The following is an 8,986-nucleotide window of genomic DNA, read 5'->3' as shown; positions in this document are numbered from 1 at the left end:
CAAATTGACAAAAACGACTCTCCTCGATAGGACGACTCAACAGATCATCTCTAGTCTGGATTCCTGGCCATACTGGCCTGGAAGGCACTGAAGCTGCTGACTCTCTTGCAAAAGAGGGTGCTGCATCAGCTTCATCGGACCAGAACATGTCATTGACATCGCTTTAGGCTTTGCCAAACAAACTTTGAACACCTGGGTGGTAAGAAGATTTATAGACTTCTAGCAGAATCTTCCAGGATTGGCTCACTCCAAGGCGTTTATTTTTCGAAGCTTGATACCAAACAGTTGTTGGACTACAGTAGGGATGAACTACGATGTCTAACAGGCCTTCTTACAGGTCACTGTCATTTGAATCATCATATGCAGAGACTTGGACTGGCGGAAGACAGTGTGTGTCGCCTCTGTTTGGAAAATGATGAAACAGCAGAGTATATACTTTGTGCCTGCCCCGCTGGGGACCGAATCAGGTTCTTAGAGTTCGGCAGAGCCGTACTCTTACCATCTGACCTCAAAGACCACGCACCATACAAACTAATCGGCTTCGTTAAGAAGCTGGGTTTATTTGGCCGAGTGTGAATAGGTGTGAGCCACAATAAACCCTTGCGGGTTGCGGTGGAGGGTCGAATAGATCCTCTCACTTTAGACCTAACCTAACCTAACGTACATCTATTCATATCTCATCATAATTTTGTTATGTTCCCAAGCGCTGCAAACTCTTATTTATGGAGTGTTTCGTAAGACATTTGCTACACTCTTAGTGATAATTTCTTCAATTTTTCTCAACAGTCTTAACATAACATTCAAACCCGTGTGTTTGAGGTTTCTGAAGTGATTTTTTTATGGGAGGATAAACCGCTTGATAACGGCGCCAGTATGTCTGGCTTCCTTTCTCCTCACTCTAACACACAGCACTAGCCGTATTTCGGACAAACATTTCTCTCGCCTCTCTTCGTATGACTCAGTGTTCAGTTTGCGGTCGACATATAGTTGACAGTGAGCATATAACGTAAAACTATCACCACTTTTGAAAGTGATTATAAAAGTTTTGATGAAACAAGAAACAAGCAGAAGATGATCCTCGGAACATTACAAAATCTCCTATCGAAAGTTTAGTTTAATAATAAGTGGATCCTATACAACAAGAGACGTTCAGGATAGTTGCTGGACACTGATGAGCCACCCAGGCACTTCCCAAAAGCGATAACCCACCACTTTCTGCAACCGTGCCAAACCATCACAGCAAGGTTCTATTGTAAGGAAATCGACGAAATGTACATAAAATTGCGTCAGCAGCAGCCGGCATTGGTCAACGGAAGAGGTCCGATCCTGCTCCACGACAACGTCTGTCTGCACGTTTCACAAATCACTGTCCAAAAATCAAACGAATTGAGCATCGAAGTTCTGCCTCAACCACCATACTACCCAGACGTCTCCCCAATCGAAACACAATGTGAAATTGATATTCTGAACAACTGAAACCGTTAGAAGTCAGCTAGAGATCCTAGAGGGCTTAAAGCAACACTGTAAGTAGACCAGTAGACCAACTGTGGATCGGTCTACACTGGAACCCATGATGAGAAGTGTAAGTACCCGGCTCTTAGAACACAAGAGAAATTGTCGCTTGGGGCATACTTATTAATCTGTAATAGCAGAATAAGCAATCAGAGAAGGTATAGTCGAAGTAACCTGTATTGTGAATAGTTAAAGCTATCGGCATCTCAAAGGCCAAAAAAAAACAATACAGAGAAATAATGCCGCTGCCAACTAGTCCACGTGGACTGAAGAATTGGCGGTTCGTATTGGATAATTTTTACTAACCGAGTGTTATGATTGGCTCATTGAAGTCATGTTACGGTGACGAATAGAATGTGGGGATGAGTATCGCCGTTGTGTCGTCAATGTTCAGGTCAGGAACTGTTTGCGATTTCAGTGTTGAAATTCGATATTGGTGCAGTTATAATTACTTAAAATTTTTGTTATCTGTTTGAAATGTGGCATCCTTTGACAAGTACTAATAGTAATAATGAGTGTGATAACAACGCAGACTTTTTCCTGTGTAGTGATTCCAGTAGCGATGGTGAACAATGCTAGTTAATAAGATTCATTTGAATATTGAAATACAGAGAGTATGTTTCAATGTATATAAGAATCTACATCTCAAGTTTGGTTTAGAGGGAAACAAACTATTACAAGCAACATCAGATTTGACCGAAATTCCTTACTCAACTGTAGGTAAGTAAAACATTATGAACGCAATACGCGATGTGATACGGGATTACCAAAACCATTAGATGTTCATCTAATGAAATCATTGAAAAAAACAATATATGACTGTTACAAAAGCCATGAGATTCCTACAACTGAAATCATAAGGAAGAAATTGAATACTTCCGGCCATAACGTGAGCTGCTGCGACAAAACTCTTCAGAATTGGATAAAAAAACTAGGATTTAGATTTAAAATAATAAACGTCAAGCAGTTACGGAAAGCAGAAGAATATTGGAATTGCGTAACAAATACTTAGAACAAATAACTAAAAATAGACAAGAACAACGGTAAATTTTCTATTTGGACGAAACTTCGTATGACTCTCACGACACAGTTACAAAAGGGTGGACTGATGGTTCGAGAATGTGTACGGCTGACATGCCTGCAAACAAAGTATCGCGACTAATCATTGTGCATTGCGGAGGAAGTAAAGGATGGGTTCCGAATTCTTAGAAATGATATGGAAAAAAACTTGAGGACTGCAATATTGACAGTCATAAGAACATGGATGCTAATATTTTTGAGGAATGGTTTGAAAACACATTGATCCCAAATTTGGATGCGAATAGTGTAATAGTTCTTGACAACGCTTCCTATCATTCCCGACAGCTCATCAAAGTACCGAATAAAAATTCGATGAAAGATGAAATACAAAGTTTTTTAATGGATAACAATTTGTATTTTCTAGATTACTATAGCAAAAACCAACCACTTGAAGTTTTACAGACAAAAACATTTGAAAAAGTATATGCCCTTGAGAGTATTGCTGAAAAATATGGACACACCATACTGTGTTTTCAATCCCATCGAGTTGATTTGGGGAAAATTGAAACAAAGCATCAAGCGTAAAAATAATGTTCCAAAATTTGATAAGAAGGTAATAGAACTAGTTAAAGAAGAGAATATGGAAGATGAATTATCAGAGATTCTCGAAGAAAGTTAGTGAAGTGTTTTTGAAGCTTTCAATTTTCAATCATTTCTCTGTTATTTGAGCCCCTTCTATCCCACTCATCTATTCAAACGAAATATAACAACATTAGTCAGCTCCCTAACTATATTATTGAAGGGGTACTGCTGGAAAGTAGGTTGCACTATATCGTTTACTTGAACTATACCTATATTATCGAGTTTGAAGAGACCCAAATTACTATCCAAGATGGTAATTCAGAAATAATTTCTACCGATATAAAGAGGGAATAAACATTAATAAAATCTGCCTACCTGCACTGATTGTACTCGTATCAGGTCATTTAATTCAACCAATAGAAACGAAGTCACGTCCACCGCCAGAGAAATAAAACCGAGAACCCAGATAGTGTAGCATCTGATTTGAGACAACCAGAATAGTCCGTTGAAAATAGCTTCAACATAATTTATTTACATTTGAAATCAGAGTTATGTTGACAATATGTCGTATTTTGTTTGCTAAACAAAAGTTTTTGGTTTCAGTCCACTCTTTTGGGGGTCAACGGCATCGACTCCTAATGTAATATTAGACCAAGATGTTCATTATCTTCAAATGTTTATGTAGGATTATTATTTCACAAATTTATTTTTGTCAGTATGACGATGTCATGTGTGTATCAGGTTGCCTATGTAAATGAACAATTATTACGAGTATATCATTGAGCTATTTCAAGGAGAATGGAAAATAGCTAGAGTTTGTCTTGCATACACGTCCGAGGCTAAAAATTACAGGCACATCTGAGTTTTGAACAACTTCGCGAAACTCTTCGAGATATCTAATAGCCTTTAAAAAATCCAAAGGTGTCAAATCTGGCGACCGGGCTGGCTATTCTGTAGGACCTCGACGACCAATCCAACGACCGGGAAAAGTAGTATCCAAATAGTCTCTTACTTGTCTGGAGTAATATGGTGGTGCTCCATCTTGTTGGAATAGAATATCCATATCGAATTCATTAGGATTCGCTTTGACGATTTCAGTGATGAGAGGGTCAACAGTAGTTTCCATCATATTCAACTACAGTTCTGTTAAATTTTAATCAATAAATAAAGGTCCTACAATACGACGGTTTCCGGATATTCCTGCCCAAACGTTAATTTTTTCTGGATATTGGGTATGTGTTTCCCGGAAAACGTGAGGGTTGGTGTTACTCCAATAACGGCAATTTTGTCTGTGAAGATTGCCGTTTGAAAAAATGTACATTCGTCACTAAAACAAATATTGCAATGATTTCCGTCATGATTTCACAGAATTTTGTGCTTCGATCAGGGTCATCTTCAGTTAATTGGTGTACCATTTTAATTTTGTGTGGATGATACCTATTCCGCTTCACAGGTCTCCATACAGTAGAAGGAGACACCTCACAAACATTCGCGAAAGAATAAGTAGACTATTCGGAATTTACTACCATCTCACCAATTATTTGAACTTGCTGTTCTTCCGGAATGGACGAATGACCTAGTGGATTTTTGTTATGTACACTACCGGTAGTTGTGAATTTGGATACAAGTTCCCTCAAATATTTTCTACAGATAGGACGATTCGGAAACCGTTCATTGAAAATCCTTTCGGTCTCGTGAAAGTAACGCATCGCAGCGTAAAAAATCGCTTCAATTTTTTCTTCCAATGGACGACCATTTTAGGGATGCTTGATGTGGTACCTTTCTACTAGTAAAACCGAAAACTAAACGAGAATATTCTAACTGAACAATGATGTTCATTGTCGTATTGACATTTTTTGTCGTTTTTATAAACAAAAAATAACTTAACAAACCTATCAGGTTGTTGGAATTGCAATATTTATGACAGAGAAAAAGGAATATTTCTAGAAATATCGATATTAATGTGTTCGTCTTCAGGAAATTATTAAATGTTCCGCCATTTTGTAGTAGGTGAAGGTATTGACTTCATATTCTAGGGTTGTGAAGTATTCGTCAGGAGCTTTAAAATGATGTGTCACAAGACCCCCCATTCCATTTATTTTTTTCCCAGATGGCACCCAGTCGCCATCTTGAAAGTTTAATCTGTCAATTTCACTTCAAAATAAAGTATTCATGCATTAATTTCATTATCCCAAATTTCAATTTTTTTTCGAGTTGACCCGTTCAAAAAATAAGAGGGGGGGAACATTAAAGAAATGCATTGTATAAAGCTTCAAATCGTCTGCAAACAATAATCTATTGCAATTTAATGATTTACAAAGACCATTGATAAAAACAGATAAATGGACCCAAATTTGAACATTGTGGTGCCATTATGGTACACAAACAGTTTGTGTTGATTAAGATAACATTTCAAAAGTAATTCGAATCAAGAACTAAAGCTCATTAGTTTATGAAGAGGAAGATTGTACAACGGTTGAATGTGTAACCATTGTATGACGGAATCAACTAAACCTATTGCATAAATGGTGTGAACAAAATTACTTGCCATTTGACAAATGAAAAGTTATTACTTTTTGTAGAAAGAATGTAATGATAAACTACCAATATTGCATTAACGATGATAAAGTTATTCAAATCTTACTCGAGAAAGCTACTGTATAGCGAAACACGTGTCAGTCTTGTAAACCTTTTATAGTGAACATCAAAATGAATTTTATTAGCAAGTTTTGATTTTTAAAAGATTGTGATAATTTGTGTGACAGATGGCTGTGTACATTTTCAGTTCCTTTCACAGAAATTGATTACCCAAACTCTCATAAAAGTTCGGGACAATTGATACCACCTGATAAAAATTGTGAAGAAAGTAGTGGTCGAAGACGAATCTCCATTTCTCAGGTGATTGAAGATTAAGTTGTTTGGTTGAGATTTCGACGGTGGTCTGCAGGTTTTGATCCCTGGCGTTTCGTCCACTACAGCGGTGTGCTCGAGTAATTTACAACGCGGTCAAAAAACCCGGGAAATAACTTGGACACGGTTATTTCCGGCTTTGAAAGTTTACACTCTTTGCTTAACTGTAAGTACCAAAAGTTATTTCTCTTTTGAATGCTGATGAATTTTTTTAAACCATTTTGAAGTTCTCAATCCGATAAAAATGATAAGGCGACCAAACAAGACAGCAGTACAAAAGTTTGTGTCAAATGGAAAATTCCAATGAGGAGTGTATACCAAACCTAGGTCGAGATGTGTTATTGATATGGGGGTTAATGTGTCATCCACCATTGTTTATCCACCATGCAATTGTGTACAAGTACGACTATGGATACTTGTATCTTTGTAAATAGATATAGACCATATACAAGTCTTAACGGATGCCAATAGATGGCAATGTTAAAGCTAAGATTGCGCGCCGCACCGGTCGGATTTTTTCCATGCGATTACGTTTCTCAAGCTATGGCTATTTAAAAGGACTATGGCTTTGCATATTATGTGATGAGTCGCTCGATTTGCCGCCTCCTTGTACGGGCCTGCATTGGGGTAAAACATCAATTTCATGTCGAATGTAATGCCTAAATCACTATGTCACCTACTTTTTGTATTAGCGTTTCATCAAGATTGGAGGATAATGATTAGAGAATTGAATGTAAAGATACATCAATTTACAGGAAAAAATCAACACTAGCTCAATGTTGTGTAATCACGAACAAGGCCAGCATTTTGAGCATTTGCTGTGATTTACTTTTGTCTTTATATTTTATTTAATTATTGTTATTTGTTCAAAGTTCTATTTTCATTGAAAAAAACACAATGTCTTATTTACCTCATACACACCTCATTTATCAAATTTTGATTGTTGATTCTGTCTCCGTATTTTTTCATCGGCTTTTCAAACAAACCAACTCGATGAGATTTTGATTCAATAACTTGAACATAGTTTGATGTGATTGTCGTCTTTCGGGATACAAGTTTAAATACATTAACGATGTCCTAAAATGGTTTCTATCGTATTTGTAACAAATTTGTATCATATCTCTTTTTTCTTCATTCATGAAAGCTATTTTTCGCCAAAAATTCAATGACTTGTACAATAACAAAATGTCATTGAGTGTAACAAATTGAAAGTCAAATTTAGAAACACCAAAGTCAAATCCTATTATAAGAATTATTTTTTTTCAATATCTCCAACTTTTCAAAAAAAAGAATAATAACTTATGATACATCATTGAAAAGGTAAAAATCTGGTTCTATTCAAAACAGAAAGAATCCAATGTAGCGCCTCTAAGAAAAAATAAAGTTGATGATGGTAACCGGAAGACGAAACGTCGGATAGCAAATCTGAAAACACCATTATGTAGCAGGGAAAAAGTGGCAATGTGGAAGTGCAATTTATTTTCGAATCCTTCGAAAAATAAAGCCAGAAAAAAATAAAAACCATTTTCCGATTTTTTTTCCGTATATATCCGGTTATACTCGGAATTTCAGAACTTTCTCAACTGCATATTGTTAGTCAGGTAAATGCGCAACTTTGCCCCAATTTAACCATCTTCGTATCTCTCATAGTTTCCGAGATCCCAATGGTGAGGATCGAATTTGAAACACCCTGTATAAAGTAATGAATATGCAGATATTAGTTAGTATAGACACTCCTGAAGAAGATATTGTATAGTGAAACACGTGTTGCATTTTTGCAAAACTGTGTAGTGAAAATCTCACAATAAAATGTTGTTTGAATACACAAGATCATATTGAAATGAGCGAAGAAGAATGCACAAATTGTCAAAAAATCAACTTCAAGAAGTTGACCTACTCTTGAAATGATGTTGAATCAATTCATGCTGCATGAAATTAAATATGCTAAAGCAATATTTTGACTTTACAGTGATAATGTTAATGCTACCTCCAATTCTCTATAATATATACTGCCATGATACATACAATTACAACTTGGAAGACAAGTACGAATTTAATGAAAACCTTTACATCTCACAGCATGCAGATGACACTGCCTTAGTTTCACACAACTTCACGCTAGCACCCACAATAGAGGAACTGCAAAATCTCGTCGACAGGACAACACTCTGGTTCAATAAATGGAGACTGAGACCAAACCCGGAAAAATCACAATTCACCATTTTTCATCACAACCTTTCAGAGACGCTACCAACAATAAACATCAACAATGAAATAGTAAGAAGCAGGCAATCAGTAAAATACTTGGGAGTTAACATTGACCACAAAATCAACTTGAACAGTCATACATAAATGATTAAAAAAGAAATACATCAATAGGGGAAACACTTTCGGAGTCTGACATTTGAAAAAAAAAAGGAATCAACACTAAAACTGCAGCTGAAATATATAAAATGATCTGTCGTCCACTTCTCGCATATGCAATTTATTCAAGTTATTGTAATCCTGCATTAAAAACTCTAAACAGCTGAAACATCTACACTAAGGAGTATTACCAAAATGCGCCACCCTCAGAACGTACTACACAATCCCTCAAACGCACTGCTTTATAGAACTACAAAAGTGAAACCTATAAAGTAGAGACTATCAGACTTAGGAAACCACTTTGCCAAAAATGAAACTAACCTGGAGACCCTACAGGCATTATCAAATACCCGGAAAAAACTATTTGGGAAAACATCAAATCACTGTCATAATTTATTATTTTTTTGGTTAGAAATATAATGTATTATGTATCTATTATGTATATATTATGTAAGAATATGTATAAATCACTGCAAGTATTTAAAAATTGAACACTGGCTGAAGGACTTCGGTAGATGGTCCTTTGGTATTCACCAATAACTGACATTTATTATTATTATTATTTTGTTATTGCTAATAGTAATTCAGGCTGCACGTT

This window comes from Leptinotarsa decemlineata, unplaced genomic scaffold, assembly GCF_025532065.1.
Source record: "Leptinotarsa decemlineata unplaced genomic scaffold, Ldec_3_MD MMD2_P_RNA_scaffold_12, whole genome shotgun sequence".
Taxonomy (NCBI): domain Eukaryota; kingdom Metazoa; phylum Arthropoda; class Insecta; order Coleoptera; family Chrysomelidae; genus Leptinotarsa; species Leptinotarsa decemlineata.
The sequence above is the reverse complement of the archived record's forward strand: the minus strand, read 5'-3'. Positions refer to the sequence as shown.